This window comes from Gasterosteus aculeatus, chromosome 2 (genome assembly GCF_964276395.1).
Source record: "Gasterosteus aculeatus chromosome 2, fGasAcu3.hap1.1, whole genome shotgun sequence".
Taxonomy (NCBI): Eukaryota; Metazoa; Chordata; class Actinopteri; order Perciformes; family Gasterosteidae; genus Gasterosteus; species Gasterosteus aculeatus.
In genome coordinates, this window is record NC_135689.1 from 15,167,551 (window position 1) to 15,189,588 (window position 22,038).

General features: G+C 46.1%; 1 protein-coding gene and 6 non-coding genes across 8 annotated transcripts in view; 6 read left to right on the forward strand and 1 right to left on the reverse strand.

The window, feature by feature from the left end:
• Positions 1-22,038, reverse strand: part of sema3h (sema domain, immunoglobulin domain (Ig), short basic domain, secreted, (semaphorin) 3H) — a 124,074-nt gene that overhangs the window by 36,388 nt on the left and 65,648 nt on the right. The gene's annotated exons all lie outside the window — the stretch shown is intronic.
• trnam-cau (transfer RNA methionine (anticodon CAU)) lies at positions 15,059-15,130 on the forward strand. The gene has a single exon. It is a non-coding gene; the product is annotated as a tRNA-Met (tRNA).
• trnam-cau (transfer RNA methionine (anticodon CAU)) lies at positions 15,852-15,923 on the forward strand. Its single transcript has one exon. It is a non-coding gene; the product is annotated as a tRNA-Met (tRNA).
• trnam-cau (transfer RNA methionine (anticodon CAU)) lies at positions 17,834-17,905 on the forward strand. The gene has a single exon. It is a non-coding gene; the product is annotated as a tRNA-Met (tRNA).
• On the forward strand, positions 18,627-18,698 carry trnam-cau (transfer RNA methionine (anticodon CAU)). The gene has a single exon. It is a non-coding gene; the product is annotated as a tRNA-Met (tRNA).
• Positions 19,815-19,886, forward strand: trnam-cau (transfer RNA methionine (anticodon CAU)). The gene has a single exon. It is a non-coding gene; the product is annotated as a tRNA-Met (tRNA).
• trnam-cau (transfer RNA methionine (anticodon CAU)) lies at positions 20,608-20,679 on the forward strand. The gene has a single exon. It is a non-coding gene; the product is annotated as a tRNA-Met (tRNA).

Here is a 22,038-nt window from a genome sequence, read left to right on the forward strand (position 1 = left end):
TATTATTAGTTTTAGACTAATTAAGAATCGCAGCTTTGAGTCCAAGGCACTGATGTGGCGCAGCGGAAGCGTGCTGGGCCCATAACCCAGAGGTCGATGGATCGAAACCATCCTCTGCTAATTTGGTATGAAGAAAGGACTCCACTGGCCTCATACATTAGGAATTGTCGGTTCGAGTCCCATCTGTGGTTATTTACAGCAGAGTGGCGCAGCGGAAGCTTGCTGGGCCCATAACCCAGAGGTCGATGGATCGAAACCAGCCTCTGCTAACTGATTTTTTTGCACTCCTTCACTGCAACTTGTATTAAATGGAGGATAATGATCCAACAGTGGTCATCTCAAATCATTGTGTGGCGTCTCGACAATAGTGCTTTGCTCATCAAATTTAATATTAGTATTAAACTAATTAAGAATCGCAGCTTTGAGTCCAAGGCACTGATGCATAGCAGAGTGGCGCAGCGGAAGCGTGCTGGGCCCATAACCCAGACGTCGATGGATCGAAACCATCCTCTGCTAACTGATTTTTTACCACTCTTTCATTGCAACTTGTATAAAATGGCGGTAAAATGATCCAACAGTGGTCATCTCAAATCATTGTGTGGCTTCTCGACAATAGTGCTTTGCTTATCAAATTTAATATTAGTATTAAACTATTTAAGAATCGCATCTTCGAGTCCAAAGCATTGATGTGTAGCAGAGTGGCGCAGCGGAAGCGTGCTGGGCCCATAACCCAGAGGTCGATGGATCGAAACCATCCTCTGCTAACGCAGTGTGAAGAAAGGACTCCACGGGCCTCATACATTAGCAACTGTCGGTTCGAGTCCCATCTGGGGTGATTTACAGCAGAGTGGCCCAGCGGAAGCGTGCTGGCCCCATAACCCAGAGGTCGATGGATCGAAACCATCCTCTGCTAACTGATTTTTTACCACTATTTCACTGCAACTTGTATTAAATGGCGGTAAAATGATCCAACAGTGGTCATCTCAAATCATTGTGTGGCTTCTCGACAATAGTGCTTTGCTCATCAAATTTAATATTAGTATTAAACTAATTAAGAATCGCAGCTTTGAGTCCAAGGCACTGATGCATAGCAGAGTGGCGCAGCGGAAGCGTGCTGGGCCCATAACCCAGACGTCGATGGATCGAAACCATCCTCTGCTAACTGATTTTTTACCACTCTTTCATTGCAACATGTATAAAATGGCGGTAAAATGATCCAACAGTGGTCATCTCAAATCATTGTGTGGCTTCTCGACAATAGTGCTTTGCTTCCATCCATCCATCCATTGTCAGACCGCTTATCCTGCACACAGGGTCGCGGGGGGGCTGGAGTCCATCCCAGCCAACTTCGGGCGATAGACAGGGTTCTCGACAATAGTGCTTTGCTTATCAAATTTAATATTAGTATTAAACTATTTAAGAATCGCATCTTCGAGTCCAAAGCATTGATGTGTAGCAGAGTGGCGCAGCGGAAGCGTGCTGGGCCCATAACCCAGAGGTCGATGGATCGAAACCATCCTCTGCTAACTGCTTTTTTTGCACTCTTTCACTGCAACTTGTATTAAATGGCGGATAATGATCCAACAGTGGTCATCTCAAATCATTGTGTGGCTGCTCGACAATAGTGCTTTGCTCATCAAATTTAAAATTAGTATTAAACTAATTAAGAATCGCAGCTTTGAGTCCAAGGCACTGATGTGTAGCAGAGTGGCGCAGCGGAAGCGTGCTGGGCCCATAACCCAGAGGTCGATGGATCGAAACCATCCTCTGCTAACTCAGTATGAAGAAAGGACTCCACGGGCCCCATACATTAGCAATTGTCGGTTCGAGTCCCATCTGGGGTGTTTTACAGCAGAGTGGCCCAGCGGAAGCGTGCTGGCCCCATAACCCAGAGGTCGATGGATCGAAACCATCCTCTGCTAACTGATTTTTTACCACTATTTCACTGCAACTTGTATTAAATGGCGGTTAAATGATCCAACAGTGGTCATCTCAAATCATTGTGTGGCTTCTCGACAATGGTGCTTGGCTCATCAAATTTATTATTAGTTTTAATCTAATTAAGAATCGCAGCTTTGAGTCCAAGGCACTGATGTATAGCAGAGTGGCGCAGCGGAAGCGTGCTGGGCCCATAACCCAGAGGTCGATGGATCGAAACCATCCTCTGCTAATTTGGTATGAAGAAAGGACTCCACTGGCCTCATACATTAGGAATTGTCGGTTCGAGTCCCATCTGTGGTTATTTACAGCAGAGTGGCGCAGCGGAAGCGTGCTGGGCCCATAACCCAGAGGTCGATGGATTGAAACCATCCTCTGCTAACTGATTTTTTTGCACTCTTTCACTGCAACTTGTATTAAATGGAGGATAATGATCCAACAGTGGTCATCTCAAATCATTGTGTGGCTTCTCGACAATAGTGCTTTGCTCATCAAATTTAATATTAGTATTAAACTAATTAAGAATCGCAGCTTTGAGTCCAAAGCATTGATGTGTAGCAGAGTGGCGCAGCGGAAGCGTGCTGGGCCCATAACCCAGAGGTCGATGGATCGAAACCATCCTCTGCTAACTCAGTATGAAGAAAGGACACCACGGGCCCCATACGTTAGCAATTGTCGGTTCGAGTCCCATCTGGGGTGTTTTACAGCAGAGTGGCCCAGCGGAAGCGTGCTGGCCCCATAACCCAGAGGTCGATGGATCGAAACCATCCTCTGCTAACTGATTTTTTACCACTATTTCACTGCAACTTGTATTAAATGGCGGTAAAATGATCCAACAGTGGTCATCTCAAATCATTGTGTGGCTTCTCGACAATGGTGCTTGGCTCATCAAATTTATTATTAGTTTTAATCTAATTAAGAATCGCAGCTTTGAGTCCAAGGCACTGATGTATAGCAGAGTGGCGCAGCGGAAGCGTGCTGGGCCCATAACCCAGAGGTCGATGGATCGAAACCATCCTCTGCTAACTGCTTTTTTTGCACTCTTTCACTGCAACTTGTATTAAATGGCGGATAATGATCCAACAGTGGTCATCTCAAATCATTGTGTGGCTGCTCGACAATAGTGCTTTGCTCATCAAATTTAAAATTAGTATTAAACTAATTAAGAATCGCAGCTTTGAGTCCAAGGCACTGATGTGTAGCAGAGTGGCGCAGCGGAAGCGTGCTGGGCCCATAACCCAGAGGTCGATGGATCGAAACCATCCTCTGCTAACTCAGTATGAAGAAAGGACTCCACGGGCCCCATACATTAGCAATTGTCGGTTCGAGTCCCATCTGGGGTGTTTTACAGCAGAGTGGCGCAGCGGAAGCGTGCTGGCCCCATAACCCAGAGGTCGATGGATCGAAACCATCCTCTGCTAACTGACTTTTTACCACTATTTCACTGCAACTTGTATTAAATGGCGGTAAAATGATCCAACAGTGGTCATCTCAAATCATTGTGTGGCTTCTCGACAATGGTGCTTGGCTCATCAAATTTATTATTAGTTTCAATCTAATTAAGAATCGCAGCTTTGAGTCCAAGGCACTGATGTATAGCAGAGTGGCGCAGCGGAAGCGTGCTGGGCCCATAACCCAGAGGTCGATGGATCGAAACCATCCTCTGCTAATTTGGTATGAAGAAAGGACTCCACTGGCCTCATACATTAGGAATTGTCGGTTCGAGTCCCATCTGTGGTTATTTACAGCAGAGTGGCGCAGCGGAAGCGTGCTGGGCCCATAACCCAGAGGTCGATGGATTGAAACCATCCTCTGCTAACTGATTTTTTTGCACTCTTTCACTGCAACTTGTATTAAATGGAGGATAATGATCCAACAGTGGTCATCTCAAATCATTGTGTGGCTTCTCGACAATAGTGCTTTGCTCATCAAATTTAATATTAGTATTAAACTAATTAAGAATCGCAGCTTTGAGTCCAAAGCATTGATGTGTAGCAGAGTGGCGCAGCGGAAGCGTGCTGGGCCCATAACCCAGAGGTCGATGGATCGAAACCATCCTCTGCTAACTCAGTATGAAGAAAGGACACCACGGGCCCCATACATTAGCAATTGTCTGTTCGAGTCCCATCTGGGGTGTTTTACAGCAGAGTGGCCCAGCGGAAGCGTGCTGGCCCCATAACCCAGAGGTCGATGGATCGAAACCATCCTCTGCTAACTGATTTTTTTGCACTCCTTCACTGCAACTTGTATTAAATGGAGGATAATGATCCAACAGTGGTCATCTCAAATCATTGTGTGGCGTCTCGACAATAGTGCTTTGCTCATCAAATTTAATATTAGTATTAAACTAATTAAGAATCGCAGCTTTGAGTCCAAGGCACTGATGCATAGCAGAGTGGCGCAGCGGAAGCGTGCTGGGCCCATAACCCAGACGTCGATGGATCGAAACCATCCTCTGCTAACTGATTTTTTACCACTCTTTCATTGCAACTTGTATAAAATGGCGGTAAAATGATCCAACAGTGGTCATCTCAAATCATTGTGTGGCTTCTCGACAATAGTGCTTTGCTTATCAAATTTAATATTAGTATTAAACTATTTAAGAATCGCATCTTCGAGTCCAAAGCATTGATGTGTAGCAGAGTGGCGCAGCGGAAGCGTGCTGGGCCCATAACCCAGAGGTCGATGGATCGAAACCATCTTCTGCTAACGCAGTATGAAGAAAGGACTCCACGGGCCTCATACATTAGCAATTGTCGGTTTGAGTCCCATCTGGGGTGATTTAAAGCAGAGTGGCGCAGCGGAAGCGTGCTGGGCCCATAACCCAGAGGTCGATGGATCGAAACCATCCTCTGCTAACTGCTTTTTTACCACTCTTTCACTGCAACTTGTATAAAATGGCGGTAAAATGATCCAACAGTGGTCATCTCAAATCATTGTGTGGCTTCTCGACAATAGTGCTTTGCTTATCAAATTTAATATTAGTATTAAACTATTTAAGAATCGCATCTTCGAGTCCAAAGCATTGATGTGTAGCAGAGTGGCGCAGCGGAAGCGTGCTGGGCCCATAACCCAGAGGTCGATGGATCGAAACCATCCTCTGCTAACTCGGTATGAAGAAAGGACTCCACTGGCCTCATACATTAGGAATTGTCGGTTCGAGTCCCATCTGGGGTGATTTACAGCAGAGTGGCGCAGCGGAAGCGTGCTGGGCCCATAACCCAGAGGTCGATGGATCGAAACCATCCTCTGCTAACTGCTTTTTTTGCACTCTTTCACTGCAACTTGTATTAAATGGCGGATAATGATCCAACAGTGGTCATCTCAAATCATTGTGTGGCTGCTCGACAATAGTGCTTTGCTCATCAAATTTAAAATTAGTATTAAACTAATTAAGAATCGCAGCTTTGAGTCCAAGGCACTGATGTGAAGCAGAGTGGCGCAGCGGAAGCGTGCTGGGCCCATAACCCAGAGGTCGATGGATCGAAACCATCCTCTGCTAACTCAGTATGAAGAAAGGACTCCACGGGCCCCATACATTAGCAATTGTCGGTTCGAGTCCCATCTGGGGTGTTTTACAGCAGAGTGGCCCAGCGGAAGCGTGCTGGCCCCATAACCCAGAGGTCGATGGATCGAAACCATCCTCTGCTAACTGATTTTTTACCACTATTTCACTGCAACTTGTATTAAATGGCGGTAAAATGATCCAACAGTGGTCATCTCAAATCATTGTGTGGCTTCTCGACAATGGTGCTTGGCTCATCAAATTTATTATTAGTTTTAGACTAATTAAGAATCGCAGCTTTGAGTCCAAGGCACTGATGTGGCGCAGCGGAAGCGTGCTGGGCCCATAACCCAGAGGTCGATGGATCGAAACCATCCTCTGCTAATTTGGTATGAAGAAAGGACTCCACTGGCCTCATACATTAGGAATTGTCGGTTCGAGTCCCATCTGTGGTTATTTACAGCAGAGTGGCGCAGCGGAAGCTTGCTGGGCCCATAACCCAGAGGTCGATGGATCGAAACCAGCCTCTGCTAACTGATTTTTTTGCACTCCTTCACTGCAACTTGTATTAAATGGAGGATAATGATCCAACAGTGGTCATCTCAAATCATTGTGTGGCGTCTCGACAATAGTGCTTTGCTCATCAAATTTAATATTAGTATTAAACTAATTAAGAATCGCAGCTTTGAGTCCAAGGCACTGATGCATAGCAGAGTGGCGCAGCGGAAGCGTGCTGGGCCCATAACCCAGACGTCGATGGATCGAAACCATCCTCTGCTAACTGATTTTTTACCACTCTTTCATTGCAACTTGTATAAAATGGCGGTAAAATGATCCAACAGTGGTCATCTCAAATCATTGTGTGGCTTCTCGACAATAGTGCTTTGCTTATCAAATTTAATATTAGTATTAAACTATTTAAGAATCGCATCTTCGAGTCCAAAGCATTGATGTGTAGCAGAGTGGCGCAGCGGAAGCGTGCTGGGCCCATAACCCAGAGGTCGATGGATCGAAACCATCCTCTGCTAACGCAGTGTGAAGAAAGGACTCCACGGGCCTCATACATTAGCAACTGTCGGTTCGAGTCCCATCTGGGGTGATTTACAGCAGAGTGGCCCAGCGGAAGCGTGCTGGCCCCATAACCCAGAGGTCGATGGATCGAAACCATCCTCTGCTAACTGATTTTTTACCACTATTTCACTGCAACTTGTATTAAATGGCGGTAAAATGATCCAACAGTGGTCATCTCAAATCATTGTGTGGCTTCTCGACAATAGTGCTTTGCTCATCAAATTTAATATTAGTATTAAACTAATTAAGAATCGCAGCTTTGAGTCCAAGGCACTGATGCATAGCAGAGTGGCGCAGCGGAAGCGTGCTGGGCCCATAACCCAGACGTCGATGGATCGAAACCATCCTCTGCTAACTGATTTTTTACCACTCTTTCATTGCAACATGTATAAAATGGCGGTAAAATGATCCAACAGTGGTCATCTCAAATCATTGTGTGGCTTCTCGACAATAGTGCTTTGCTTCCATCCATCCATCCATTGTCAGACCGCTTATCCTGCACACAGGGTCGCGGGGGGGCTGGAGTCCATCCCAGCCAACTTCGGGCGATAGACAGGGTACATCCTGGATTGGTCGCCAGCCAATTGCAGGGCAACACAGAGACAGACAACCATTCACACTCACATTCACACAACTACGGGCAATTTAAAGTCCCCAATTAACCTGATCCCCAGAGCATGTCTTTGGACTGTGGGAGGAAGCCGGAGAACCCGGAGAGAACCCACGCAGACACGGGGAGAACATGCAGACTCCAGACAGAAAGGCCACTGGGCGGAATCGAACCCAGGACCTTCTTGCTGTGAGGCGACAGCGCTAACCACCACGCCACCGTGCCGAGATGTGCTTTGCTTATCAAATTTAATATTAGTATTAAACTATTTAACAATTGCATCTTCGAGTCCAAAGCATTGATGTGTAGCAGAGTGGCGCAGCGGAAGCGTGCTGGGCCCATAACCCAGAGGTCGATGGATCGAAACCATCCTCTGCTAACTCAGTATGAAGAAAGGACACCACGGGCCCCATACATTAGCAATTATCGGTTCGAGTCCCATCTGGGGTGTTTTACAGCAGAGTGGCCCAGCGGAAGCGTGCTGGCCCCATAACCCAGAGGTCGATGGATCGAAACCATCCTCTGCTAACTGATTTTTTACCACTATTTCACTGCAACTTGTATTAAATGGCGGTAAAATGATCCAACAGTGGTCATCTCAAATCATTGTGTGGCTTCTCGACAATGGTGCTTGGCTCATCAAATTTATTATTAGTTTTAATCTAATTAAGAATCGCAGCTTTGAGTCCAAGGCACTGATGTATAGCAGAGTGGCGCAGCGGAAGCGTGCTGGGCCCATAACCCAGAGGTCGATGGATCGAAACCATCCTCTGCTAATTTGGTATGAAGAAAGGACTCCACTGGCCTCATACCTTAGGAATTGTCGGTTCGAGTCCCATCTGTGGTTATTTACAGCAGAGTGGCGCAGCGGAAGCGTGCTGGGCCCATAACCCAGAGGTCGATGGATCGAAACCATCCTCTGCTAACTGATTTTTTTGCACTCTTTCACTGCAACTTGTATAAAATGGCGGTAAAATGATCCAACAGTGGTCATCTCAAATCATTGTGTGGCTTCTCGACAATAGTGCTTTGCTTATCAAATTTAATATTAGTATTAAACTATTTAAGAATCGCATCTTCGAGTCCAAAGCATTGATGTGTAGCAGAGTGGCGCAGCGGAAGCGTGCTGGGCCCATAACCCAGAGGTCGATGGATCGAAACCATCCTCTGCTAACCGCTTTTTTTGCACTCTTTCACTGCAACTTGTATTAAATGGCGGATAATGATCCAACAGTGGTCATCTCAAATCATTGTGTGGCTTCTCGACAATGGTGCTTGGCTCATCAAATTTATTATTAGTTTTAATCTAATTAAGAATCGCAGCTTTGAGTCCAAGGCACTGATGTATAGCAGAGTGGCGCAGCGGAAGCGTGCTGGGCCCATAACCCAGAGGTCGATGGATCGAAACCATCCTCTGCTAATTTGGTATGAAGAAAGGACTCCACTGGCCTCATACCTTAGGAATTGTCGGTTCGAGTCCCATCTGTGGTTATTTACAGCAGAGTGGCGCAGCGGAAGCGTGCTGGGCCCATAACCCAGAGGTCGATGGATCGAAACCATCCTCTGCTAACTGATTTTTTTGCACTCTTTCACTGCAACTTGTATTAAATGGAGGATAATGATCCAACAGTGGTCATCTCAAATCATTGTGTGGCTTCTCGACAATAGTGCTTTGCTCATCAAATTTAATATTAGTATTAAACTAATTAAGAATCGCAGCTTTGAGTCCAAGGCACTGATGTATAGCAGAGTGGCGCAGCGGAAGCGTGCTGGGCCCATAACCCAGAGGTCGATGGATCGAAACCATGCTCTGCTAACGCAGTATGAAGAAAGGACTCCACGGGCCTCATACATTAGCAATTGTCGGTTCGAGTCCCTTCTGGGGTGATTTACAGCAGAGTGGCGCAGCGGAAGCGTGCTGGGCCCATAACCCAGAGGTCGATGGATCGAAACCATCCTCTGCTAACTGATTTTTTACCACTCTTTCATTGCAACATGTATAAAATGGCGGTAAAATGATCCAACAGTGGTCATCTCAAATCATTGTGTGGCTTCTCGACAATAGTGCTTTGCTTCCATCCATCCATCCATTGTCAGACCGCTTATCCTGCACACAGGGTCGCGGGGGGGCTGGAGTCCATCCCAGCCAACTTCGGGCGATAGACAGGGTTCTCGACAATAGTGCTTTGCTTATCAAATTTAATATTAGTATTAAACTATTTAAGAATCGCATCTTCGAGTCCAAAGCATTGATGTGTAGCAGAGTGGCGCAGCGGAAGCGTGCTGGGCCCATAACCCAGAGGTCGATGGATCGAAACCATCCTCTGCTAACTGCTTTTTTTGCACTCTTTCACTGCAACTTGTATTAAATGGCGGATAATGATCCAACAGTGGTCATCTCAAATCATTGTGTGGCTGCTCGACAATAGTGCTTTGCTCATCAAATTTAAAATTAGTATTAAACTAATTAAGAATCGCAGCTTTGAGTCCAAGGCACTGATGTGTAGCAGAGTGGCGCAGCGGAAGCGTGCTGGGCCCATAACCCAGAGGTCGATGGATCGAAACCATCCTCTGCTAACTCAGTATGAAGAAAGGACTCCACGGGCCCCATACATTAGCAATTGTCGGTTCGAGTCCCATCTGGGGTGTTTTACAGCAGAGTGGCCCAGCGGAAGCGTGCTGGCCCCATAACCCAGAGGTCGATGGATCGAAACCATCCTCTGCTAACTGATTTTTTACCACTATTTCACTGCAACTTGTATTAAATGGCGGTTAAATGATCCAACAGTGGTCATCTCAAATCATTGTGTGGCTTCTCGACAATGGTGCTTGGCTCATCAAATTTATTATTAGTTTTAATCTAATTAAGAATCGCAGCTTTGAGTCCAAGGCACTGATGTATAGCAGAGTGGCGCAGCGGAAGCGTGCTGGGCCCATAACCCAGAGGTCGATGGATCGAAACCATCCTCTGCTAATTTGGTATGAAGAAAGGACTCCACTGGCCTCATACATTAGGAATTGTCGGTTCGAGTCCCATCTGTGGTTATTTACAGCAGAGTGGCGCAGCGGAAGCGTGCTGGGCCCATAACCCAGAGGTCGATGGATTGAAACCATCCTCTGCTAACTGATTTTTTTGCACTCTTTCACTGCAACTTGTATTAAATGGAGGATAATGATCCAACAGTGGTCATCTCAAATCATTGTGTGGCTTCTCGACAATAGTGCTTTGCTCATCAAATTTAATATTAGTATTAAACTAATTAAGAATCGCAGCTTTGAGTCCAAAGCATTGATGTGTAGCAGAGTGGCGCAGCGGAAGCGTGCTGGGCCCATAACCCAGAGGTCGATGGATCGAAACCATCCTCTGCTAACTCAGTATGAAGAAAGGACACCACGGGCCCCATACGTTAGCAATTGTCGGTTCGAGTCCCATCTGGGGTGTTTTACAGCAGAGTGGCCCAGCGGAAGCGTGCTGGCCCCATAATCCAGAGGTCGATGGATCGAAACCATCCTCTGCTAACTGATTTTTTACCACTATTTCACTGCAACTTGTATTAAATGGCGGTAAAATGATCCAACAGTGGTCATCTCAAATCATTGTGTGGCTTCTCGACAATGGTGCTTGGCTCATCAAATTTATTATTAGTTTTAATCTAATTAAGAATCGCAGCTTTGAGTCCAAGGCACTGATGTATAGCAGAGTGGCGCAGCGGAAGCGTGCTGGGCCCATAACCCAGAGGTCGATGGATCGAAACCATCCTCTGCTAACTGCTTTTTTTGCACTCTTTCACTGCAACTTGTATTAAATGGCGGATAATGATCCAACAGTGGTCATCTCAAATCATTGTGTGGCTGCTCGACAATAGTGCTTTGCTCATCAAATTTAAAATTAGTATTAAACTAATTAAGAATCGCAGCTTTGAGTCCAAGGCACTGATGTGTAGCAGAGTGGCGCAGCGGAAGCGTGCTGGGCCCATAACCCAGAGGTCGATGGATCGAAACCATCCTCTGCTAACTCAGTATGAAGAAAGGACTCCACGGGCCCCATACATTAGCAATTGTCGGTTCGAGTCCCATCTGGGGTGTTTTACAGCAGAGTGGCGCAGCGGAAGCGTGCTGGCCCCATAACCCAGAGGTCGATGGATCGAAACCATCCTCTGCTAACTGACTTTTTACCACTATTTCACTGCAACTTGTATTAAATGGCGGTAAAATGATCCAACAGTGGTCATCTCAAATCATTGTGTGGCTTCTCGACAATGGTGCTTGGCTCATCAAATTTATTATTAGTTTCAATCTAATTAAGAATCGCAGCTTTGAGTCCAAGGCACTGATGTATAGCAGAGTGGCGCAGCGGAAGCGTGCTGGGCCCATAACCCAGAGGTCGATGGATCGAAACCATCCTCTGCTAATTTGGTATGAAGAAAGGACTCCACTGGCCTCATACATTAGGAATTGTCGGTTCGAGTCCCATCTGTGGTTATTTACAGCAGAGTGGCGCAGCGGAAGCGTGCTGGGCCCATAACCCAGAGGTCGATGGATTGAAACCATCCTCTGCTAACTGATTTTTTTGCACTCTTTCACTGCAACTTGTATTAAATGGAGGATAATGATCCAACAGTGGTCATCTCAAATCATTGTGTGGCTTCTCGACAATAGTGCTTTGCTCATCAAATTTAATATTAGTATTAAACTAATTAAGAATCGCAGCTTTGAGTCCAAAGCATTGATGTGTAGCAGAGTGGCGCAGCGGAAGCGTGCTGGGCCCATAACCCAGAGGTCGATGGATCGAAACCATCCTCTGCTAACTCAGTATGAAGAAAGGACACCACGGGCCCCATACATTAGCAATTGTCTGTTCGAGTCCCATCTGGGGTGTTTTACAGCAGAGTGGCCCAGCGGAAGCGTGCTGGCCCCATAACCCAGAGGTCGATGGATCGAAACCATCCTCTGCTAACTGATTTTTTACCACTATTTCACTGCAACTTGTATTAAATGGCGGTAAAATGATCCAACAGTGGTCATCTCAAATCATTGTGTGGCTTCTCGACAATGGTGCTTGGCTCATCAAATTTATTATTAGTTTTAATCTAATTAAGAATCGCAGCTTTGAGTCCAAGGCACTGATGTATAGCAGAGTGGCGCAGCGGAAGCGTGCTGGGCCCATAACCCAGAGGTCGATGGATCGAAACCATCCTCTGCTAATTTGGTATGAAGAAAGGACTCCACTGGCCTCATACCTTAGGAATTGTCGGTTCGAGTCCCATCTGTGGTTATTTACAGCAGAGTGGCGCAGCGGAAGCGTGCTGGGCCCATAACCCAGAGGTCGATGGATCGAAACCATCCTCTGCTAACTGATTTTTTTGCACTCTTTCACTGCAACTTGTATAAAATGGCGGTAAAATGATCCAACAGTGGTCATCTCAAATCATTGTGTGGCTTCTCGACAATAGTGCTTTGCTTATCAAATTTAATATTAGTATTAAACTATTTAAGAATCGCATCTTCGAGTCCAAAGCATTGATGTGTAGCAGAGTGGCGCAGCGGAAGCGTGCTGGGCCCATAACCCAGAGGTCGATGGATCGAAACCATCCTCTGCTAACTGCTTTTTTTGCACTCTTTCACTGCAACTTGTATTAAATGGCGGATAATGATCCAACAGTGGTCATCTCAAATCATTGTGTGGCTGCTCGACAATAGTGCTTTGCTCATCAAATTTAAAATTAGTATTAAACTAATTAAGAATCGCAGCTTTGAGTCCAAGGCACTGATGTGTAGCAGAGTGGCGCAGCGGAAGCGTGCTGGGCCCATAACCCAGAGGTCGATGGATCGAAACCATCCTCTGCTAACTTAGTATGAAGAAAGGACTCCACGGGCCCCATACATTAGCAATTGTCGGTTCGAGTCCCATCTGGGGTGTTTTACGGCAGAGTGGCCCAGCGGAAGCGTGCGGGCCCCATACATTAGCAATTGTCGGTTCGAGTCCCATCTGGGGTGTTTTACGGCAGAGTGGCCCAGCGGAAGCGTGCTGGCCCCATAACCCAGAGGTCGATGGATCGAAACCATCCTCTGCTAACTGATTTTTTACCACTATTTCACTGCAACTTGTATTAAATGGCGGTAAAATGATCCAACAGTGGTCATCTCAAATCATTGTGTGGCTTCTCGACAATGGTGCTTGGCTCATCAAATTTATTATTAGTTTTAATCTAATTAAGAATCGCAGCTTTGAGTCCAAGGCACTGATGTATAGCAGAGTGGCGCAGCGGAAGCGTGCTGGGCCCATAACCCAGAGGTCGATGGATCGAAACCATCCTCTGCTAATTTGGTATGAAGAAAGGACTCCACTGGCTTCATACATTAGGAATTGTCGGTTCGAGTCCCATCTGTGGTTATTTACAGCAGAGTGGCGCAGCGGAAGCGTGCTGGGCCCATAACCCAGAGGTCGATGGATTGAAACCATCCTCTGCTAACTGATTTTTTTGCACTCTTTCACTGCAACTTGTATTAAATGGAGGATAATGATCCAACAGTGGTCATCTCAAATCATTGTGTGGCTTCTCGACAATAGTGCTTTGCTCATCAAATTTAATATTAGTATTAAACTAATTAAGAATCGCAGCTTTGAGTCCAAGGCACTGATGTATAGCAGAGTGGCGCAGCGGAAGCGTGCTGGGCCCATAACCCAGAGGTCGATGGATCGAAACCATCCTCTGCTAACGCAGTATGAAGAAAGGACTCCACGGGCCTCATACATTAGCAATTGTCGGTTCGAGTCCCATCTGGGGTGATTTAAAGCAGAGTGGCGCAGCGGAAGCGTGCTGGGCCCATAACCCAGAGGTCGATGGATCGAAACCATCCTCTGCTAACTGCTTTTTTACCACTCTTTCACTGCAACTTGTATTAAATGGAGGATAATGATCCAACAGTGGTCATCTCAAATCATTGTGTGGCTTCTCGACAATAGTGCTTTGCTCATCAAATTTAATATTAGTATTAAACTAATTAAGAATCGCAGCTTTGAGTCCAAGGCACTGATGTATAGCAGAGTGGCGCAGCGGAAGCGTGCTGGGCCCATAACCCAGAGGTCGATGGATAGAAACCATCCTCTGCTAACTGATTTTTTTGCACTCTTTCACTGCAACTTGTATTAAATGGAGGATAATGATCCAACAGTGGTCATCTCAAATCATTGTGTGGCTTCTCGACAATAGTGCTTTGCTCATCAAATTTAATATTAGTATTAAACTAATTAAGAATCGCAGCTTTGAGTCCAAGGCACTGATGTGTAGCAGAGTGGCGCAGCGGAAGCGTGCTGGGCCCATAACCCAGAGGTCGATGGATCGAAACCATCCTCTGCTAACTGCTTTTTTTGCACTCTTTCACTGCAACCTGTATTAAATGGCGGATAATGATCCAACCGTGGTCATCTCAAATCATTGTGTGGCTGCTCGACAATAGTGCATACCTCATCAAATTTAAAATTAGTATTAAAACTAATTAAGAATCGCAGCTTTGAGTCCAATGCACTGATGTGTAGCAGAGTGGCGCAGCGGAAGCGTGCTGGGCCCATAACCCAGAGGTCGATGGATCGAAACCATCCTCTGCTAATTTGGTATGAAGAAAGGACTCCACTGGCCTCATACATTAGGAATTGTCGGTTCGAGTCCCATCTGTGGTTATTTACAGCAGAGTGGCGCAGCGGAAGCGTGCTGGGCCCATAACCCAGAGGTCGATGGATCGAAACCATCCTCTGCTAACTGATTTTTTTGCACTCTTTCACTGCAACTTGTATTAAATGGAGGATAATGATCCAACAGTGGTCATCTCAAATCATTGTGTGGCTTCTCGACAATAGTGCTTTGCTCATCAAATTTAATATTAGTATTAAACTAATTAAGAATCGCAGCTTTGAGTCCAAGGCACTGATGTATAGCAGAGTGGCGCAGCGGAAGCGTGCTGGGCTCATAACCCAGAGGTCGATGGATCGAAACCATCCTCTGCTAACGCAGTATGAAGAAAGGACTCCACGGGCCTCATACATTAGCAATTGTCGGTTCGAGTCCCATCTGGGGTGTTTTACAGCAGAGTGGCCCAGCGGAAGCGTGCTGGCCCCATAACCCAGAGGTCGATGGATCGAAACCATCCTCTGCTAACTGATTTTTTACCACTATTTCACTGCAACTTGTATTAAATGGCGGTAAAATGATCCAACAGTGGTCATCTCAAATCATTGTGTGGCTTCTCGACAATGGTGCTTGGCTCATCAAATTTATTATTAGTTTTAATCTAATTAAGAATCGCAGCTTTGAGTCCAAGGCACTGATGTATAGCAGAGTGGCGCAGCGGAAGCGTGCTGGGCCCATAACCCAGAGGTCGATGGATCGAAACCATCCTCTGCTAATTTGGTATGAAGAAAGGACTCCACTGGCCTCATACATTAGGAATTGTCGGTTCGAGTCCCATCTGTGGTTATTTACAGCAGAGTGGCGCAGCGGAAGCGTGCTGGGCCCATAACCCAGAGGTCGATGGATCGAAACCATCCTCTGCTAACTGATTTTTTTGCACTCTTTCACTGCAACTTGTATTAAATGGAGGATAATGATCCAACAGTGGTCATCTCAAATCATTGTGTGGCTTCTCGACAATAGTGCTTTGCTCATCAAATTTAATATTAGTATTAAACTAATTAAGAATCGCAGCTTTGAGTCCAAGGCACTGATGTATAGCAGAGTGGCGCAGCGGAAGCGTGCTGGGCTCATAACCCAGAGGTCGATGGATCGAAACCATCCTCTGCTAACGCAGTATGAAGAAAGGACTCCACGGGCCTCATACATTAGCAATTGTCGGTTCGAGTCCCATCTGGGGTGTTTTACAGCAGAGTGGCCCAGCGGAAGCGTGCTGGCCCCATAACCCAGAGGTCGATGGATCGAAACCATCCTCTGCTAACTGATTTTTTACCACTATTTCACTGCAACTTGTATTAAATGGCGGTAAAATGATCCAACAGTGGTCATCTCAAATCATTGTGTGGCTTCTCGACAATGGTGCTTGGCTCATCAAATTTATTATTAGTTTTAATCTAATTAAGAATCGCAGCTTTGAGTCCAAGGCACTGATGTATAGCAGAGTGGCGCAGCGGAAGCGTGCTGGGCCCATAACCCAGAGGTCGATGGATCGAAACCATCCTCTGCTAATTTGGTATGAAGAAAGGACTCCACTGGCCTCATACATTAGGAATTGTCGGTTCGAGTCCCATCTGTGGTGTTTTACAGCAGAGTGGCCCAGCGGAAGCGTGCTGGCCCCATAACCCAGAGGTCGATGGATCGAAACCATCCTCTGCTAACTGATTTTTTACCACTATTTCACTGCAACTTGTATTAAATGGCGGTAAAATGATCCAACAGTGGTCATCTCAAATCATTGTGTGGCTTCTCGACAATGGTGCTTGGCTCATCAAATTTATTATTAGTTTTAATCTAATTAAGAATCGCAGCTTTGAGTCCAAGGCACTGATGTATAGCAGAGTGGCGCAGCGGAAGCGTGCTGGGCCCATAACCCAGAGGTCGATGGATCGAAACCATCCTCTGCTAATTTGGTATGAAGAAAGGACTCCACTGGCCTCATACATTAGGAATTGTCGGTTCGAGTCCCATCTGTGGTTATTTACAGCAGAGTGGCGCAGCGGAAGCGTGCTGGGCCCATAACCCAGAGGTCGATGGATTGAAACCATCCTCTGCTAACTGATTTTTTTGCACTCTTTCACTGCAACTTGTATTAAATGGAGGATAATGATCCAACAGTGGTCATCTCAAATCATTGTGTGGCTTCTCGACAATAGTGCTTTGCTTATCAAATTTAATATTAGTATTAAACTATTTAAGAATCGCATCTTCGAGTCCAAAGCATTGATGTGTAGCAGAGTGGCGCAGCGGAAGCGTGCTGGGCCCATAACCCAGAGGTCGATGGATCGAAACCATCCTCTGCTAACTGCTTTTTTTGCACTCTTTCACTGCAACCTGTATTAAATGGCGGATAATGATCCAAAAGTGGTCATCTCAAATCATTGTGTGGCTGCTCGACAATAGTGCTTTGCTCATCAAATTTAAAATTAGTATTAAACTAATTAAGAATCGCAGCTTTGAGTCCAATGCACTGATGTGTAGCAGAGTGGCGCAGCGGAAGCGTGCTGGGCCCATAACCCAGAGGTCGATGGATCGAAACCATCCTCTGCTAATTTGGTATGAAGAAAGGACTCCACTGGCCTCATACATTAGGAATTGTCGGTTCGAGTCCCATCTGTGGTTATTTACAGCAGAGTGGCGCAGCGGAAGCGTGCTGGGCCCATAACCCAGAGGTCGATGGATCGAAACCATCCTCTGCTAATTTGGTATGAAGAAAGGACTCCACTGGCCTCATACATTAGGAATTGTCGGTTCGAGTCCCATCTGTGGTTATTTACAGCAGAGTGGCGCAGCGGAAGCGTGCTGGGCCCATAACCCAGAGGTCGATGGATCGAAACCATCCTCTGCTAACTGATTTTTTTGCACTCTTTCACTGCAACTTGTATTAAATGGAGGATAATGATCCAACAGTGGTCATCTCAAATCATTGTGTGGCTTCTCGACAATAGTGCTTTGCTCATCAAATTTAATATTAGTATTAAACTAATTAAGAATCGCAGCTTTGAGTCCAAGGCACTGATGTATAGCAGAGTGGCGCAGCGGAAGCGTGCTGGGCTCATAACCCAGAGGTCGATGGATCGAAACCATCCTCTGCTAACGCAGTATGAAGAAAGGACTCCACGGGCCTCATACATTAGCAATTGTCGGTTCGAGTCCCATCTGGGGTGTTTTACAGCAGAGTGGCCCAGCGGAAGCGTGCTGGCCCCATAACCCAGAGGTCGATGGATCGAAACCATCCTCTGCTAACTGATTTTTTACCACTATTTCACTGCAACTTGTATTAAATGGCGGTAAAATGATCCAACAGTGGTCATCTCAAATCATTGTGTGGCTTCTCGACAATGGTGCTTGGCTCATCAAATTTATTATTAGTTTTAATCTAATTAAGAATCGCAGCTTTGAGTCCAAGGCACTGATGTATAGCAGAGTGGCGCAGCGGAAGCGTGCTGGGCCCATAACCCAGAGGTCGATGGATCGAAACCATCCTCTGCTAATTTGGTATGAAGAAAGGACTCCACTGGCCTCATACATTAGGAATTGTCGGTTCGAGTCCCATCTGTGGTTATTTACAGCAGAGTGGCGCAGCGGAAGCGTGCTGGGCCCATAACCCAGAGGTCGATGGATCGAAACCATCCTCTGCTAACTGATTTTTTTGCACTCTTTCACTGCAACTTGTATTAAATGGAGGATAATGATCCAACAGTGGTCATCTCAAATCATTGTGTGGCTTCTCGACAATAGTGCTTTGCTCATCAAATTTAATATTAGTATTAAACTAATTAAGAATCGCAGCTTTGAGTCCAAGGCACTGATGTATAGCAGAGTGGCGCAGCGGAAGCGTGCTGGGCTCATAACCCAGAGGTCGATGGATCGAAACCATCCTCTGCTAACGCAGTATGAAGAAAGGACTCCACGGGCCTCATACATTAGCAATTGTCGGTTCGAGTCCCATCTGGGGTGTTTTACAGCAGAGTGGCCCAGCGGAAGCGTGCTGGCCCCATAACCCAGAGGTCGATGGATCGAAACCATCCTCTGCTAACTGATTTTTTTGCACTCTTTCACTGCAACTTGTATTAAATGGAGGATAATGATCCAACAGTGGTCATCTCAAATCATTGTGTGGCTTCTCGACAATAGTGCTTTGCTTATCAAATTTAATATTAGTATTAAACTATTTAAGAATCGCATCTTCGAGTCCAAAGCATTGATGTGTAGCAGAGTGGCGCAGCGGAAGCGTGCTGGGCCCATAACCCAGAGGTCGATGGATCGAAACCATCCTCTGCTAACTGCTTTTTTTGCACTCTTTCACTGCAACCTGTATTAAATGGCGGATAATGATCCAAAAGTGGTCATCTCAAATCATTGTGTGGCTGCTCGACAATAGTGCTTTGCTCATCAAATTTAAAATTAGTATTAAACTAATTAAGAATCGCAGCTTTGAGTCCAATGCACTGATGTGTAGCAGAGTGGCGCAGCGGAAGCGTGCTGGGCCCATAACCCAGAGGTCGATGGATCGAAACCATCCTCTGCTAATTTGGTATGAAGAAAGGACTCCACTGGCCTCATACATTAGGAATTGTCGGTTCGAGTCCCATCTGTGGTTATTTACAGCAGAGTGGCGCAGCGGAAGCGTGCTGGGCCCATAACCCAGAGGTCGATGGATCGAAACCATCCTCTGCTAATTTGGTATGAAGAAAGGACTCCACTGGCCTCATACATTAGGAATTGTCGGTTCGAGTCCCATCTGTGGTTATTTACAGCAGAGTGGCGCAGCGGAAGCGTGCTGGGCCCATAACCCAGAGGTCGATGGATCGAAACCATCCTCTGCTAACTGATTTTTTTGCACTCTTTCACTGCAACTTGTATTAAATGGAGGATAATGATCCAACAGTGGTCATCTCAAATCATTGTGTGGCTTCTCGACAATAGTGCTTTGCTCATCAAATTTAATATTAGTATTAAACTAATTAAGAATCGCAGCTTTGAGTCCAAGGCACTGATGTATAGCAGAGTGGCGCAGCGGAAGCGTGCTGGGCTCATAACCCAGAGGTCGATGGATCGAAACCATCCTCTGCTAACGCAGTATGAAGAAAGGACTCCACGGGCCTCATACATTAGCAATTGTCGGTTCGAGTCTCATCTGGGGTGTTTTACAGCAGAGTGGCCCAGCGGAAGCGTGCTGGCCCCATAACCCAGAGGTCGATGGATCGAAACCATCCTCTGCTAACTGATTTTTTACCACTATTTCACTGCAACTTGTATTAAATGGCGGTAAAATGATCCAACAGTGGTCATCTCAAATCATTGTGTGGCTTCTCGACAATGGTGCTTGGCTCATCAAATTTATTATTAGTTTTAATCTAATTAAGAATCGCAGCTTTGAGTCCAAGGCACTGATGTATAGCAGAGTGGCGCAGCGGAAGCGTGCTGGGCCCATAACCCAGAGGTCGATGGATCGAAACCATCCTCTGCTAATTTGGTATGAAGAAAGGACTCCACTGGCCTCATACATTAGGAATTGTCGGTTCGAGTCCCATCTGTGGTTATTTACAGCAGAGTGGCGCAGCGGAAGCGTGCTGGGCCCATAACCCAGAGGTCGATGGATCGAAACCATCCTCTGCTAACTGATTTTTTTGCACTCTTTCACTGCAACTTGTATTAAATGGAGGATAATGATCCAACAGTGGTCATCTCAAATCATTGTGTGGCTTCTCGACAATAGTGCTTTGCTCATCAAATTTAATATTAGTATTAAACTAATTAAGAATCGCAGCTTTGAGTCCAAGGCACTGATGTATAGCAGAGTGGCGCAGCGGAAGCGTGCTGGGCTCATAACCCAGAGGTCGATGGATCGAAACCATCCTCTGCTAACGCAGTATGAAGAAAGGACTCCACGGGCCTCATACATTAGCAATTGTCGGTTCGAGTCCCATCTGGGGTGTTTTACAGCAGAGTGGCCCAGCGGAAGCGTGCTGGCCCCATAACCCAGAGGTCGATGGATCGAAACCATCCTCTGCTAACTGATTTTTTACCACTATTTCACTGCAACTTGTATTAAATGGCGGTAAAATGATCCAACAGTGGTCATCTCAAATCATTGTGTGGCTTCTCGACAATGGTGCTTGGCTCATCAAATTTATTATTAGTTTTAATCTAATTAAGAATCGCAGCTTTGAGTCCAAGGCACTGATGTATAGCAGAGTGGCGCAGCGGAAGCGTGCTGGGCCCATAACCCAGAGGTCGATGGATCGAAACCATCCTCTGCTAATTTGGTATGAAGAAAGGACTCCACTGGCCTCATACATTAGGAATTGTCGGTTCGAGTCCCATCTGTGGTTATTTACAGCAGAGTGGCGCAGCGGAAGCGTGCTGGGCCCATAACCCAGAGGTCGATGGATCGAAACCATCCTCTGCTAACTGATTTTTTTGCACTCTTTCACTGCAACTTGTATTAAATGGAGGATAATGATCCAACAGTGGTCATCTCAAATCATTGTGTGGCTTCTCGACAATAGTGCTTTGCTCATCAAATTTAATATTAGTATTAAACTAATTAAGAATCGCAGCTTTGAGTCCAAGGCACTGATGTATAGGAGAGTGGCGCAGCGGAAGCGTGCTGGGCTCATAACCCAGAGGTCGATGGATCGAAACCATCCTCTGCTAACGCAGTATGAAGAAAGGACTCCACGGGCCTCATACATTAGCAATTGTCGGTTCGAGTCCCATCTGGGGTGTTTTACAGCAGAGTGGCCCAGCGGAAGCGTGCTGGCCCCATAACCCAGAGGTCGATGGATCGAAACCATCCTCTGCTAACTGATTTTTTACCACTATTTCACTGCAACTTGTATTAAATGGCGGTAAAATGATCCAACAGTGGTCATCTCAAATCATTGTGTGGCTTCTCGACAATGGTGCTTGGCTCATCAAATTTATTATTAGTTTTAATCTAATTAAGAATCGCAGCTTTGAGTCCAAGGCACTGATGTATAGCAGAGTGGCGCAGCGGAAGCGTGCTGGGCCCATAACCCAGAGGTCGATGGATCGAAACCATCCTCTGCTAATTTGGTATGAAGAAAGGACTCCACTGGCCTCATACATTAGGAATTGTCGGTTCGAGTCCCATCTGTGGTTATTTACAGCAGAGTGGCGCAGCGGAAGCGTGCTGGGCCCATAACCCAGAGGTCGATGGATTGAAACCATCCTCTGCTAACTGATTTTTTTGCACTCTT